Raw genomic sequence first — 1,217 nt, forward strand, 5'->3', positions numbered from 1 at the left:
GTGTATCCGTGTGCGTCCGTGTGTGTCGGTAGAGTACTGTTGGCGTACGTTTTCCGCTTAGCACACAAAATTGTGCTACTGACCCATTTTTAATGTAGACTATAACATTTTTCTTCATATCAATTGTTCTGTCATGAAGATATAAAGCATACTGTGACGTGGCTATGAATATGTTAACAACAACAACAACAACAACAACGCCAACAACAACAAAAAAACAACACCAACAATAAAAAAAATTGTAGATGTATCTGAAGAAGTTATGAGAAAATATAGAATACGTTTCTTAACACACACACACACACACACACACACACACACACACACACACACACACACACTACTACTACTACTACTACTACTACTACTACTACTACGACTTTTTTTTTTTTTTTTATAAATTAGTTGAGCCACAGTCTGTCATTCAGTGACTGTAGCCTCATAGTCAATATCTTAAGCAGTTGTCGGAGTAGGGGCAAGCTCTCGTTCCTGAGGCAGAAACGAGAAGCCGACCAGAAAAGGAGAGAAGGACAGTCGACATCTCATCCAGGCTGTAACATAACTTCTGGGCTGCTGCTTCTGTTCGGAGAATCAGCTCGCCCGAGTCTGGCGTAAAACATCTTGCACTTGGGCCCTCCGCAAGGTTAGCGAAGGGGCGCTTTCTGCGGCATCCGTTAAACCAGAAGCGACGGGATCAAAATCCTGATGTCGAAGAAGGCTTCGCTGTCGGCGTCCAGAATCCTCGAGCACTGACGTCACCGCGGGCTTCGTTAGATGTGTTTGAAGTCCTGCGTTGGAAAGTCTCGCTGCCATCCAGTGGAAGGAGGGTCCGGTTCTACCATGACGTCCCGGCAGATTTCCTTCAACATATTTGCTGTGAGATCCCGCCCTCGTCGCCCACTCGGCATATAGAGCCCCCTTCTTTGCAGCGAACCATGGCGTGATCGCCATCATAGGAATAGCCACACCACCTGCGCATTGGGAGGCAAACCTTCTGTTAACCGTGCCTTAGAGCAATGGTACTACTACTACTGCTACTACGTGGCCTCCAGCCTCCCCAATAGCCACACCTTCGCCACCATTTATTTACCTTAATATTGAATATCCTAATACATAAGAAGCTATCCTATCTGTGATAAATTAGTTGAGCCGCAGATCTGCGGCATTCAGTGACTGTAGCCTCATAGTCAATATCTGCAGCAGTTGTCGGAGTAGGC

The sequence above is a fragment of the Homarus americanus genome, unplaced genomic scaffold, assembly GCF_018991925.1.
Source record: "Homarus americanus isolate GMGI-L3 unplaced genomic scaffold, GMGI_Hamer_2.0 scaffold58297, whole genome shotgun sequence".
Taxonomy (NCBI): domain Eukaryota; kingdom Metazoa; phylum Arthropoda; class Malacostraca; order Decapoda; family Nephropidae; genus Homarus; species Homarus americanus.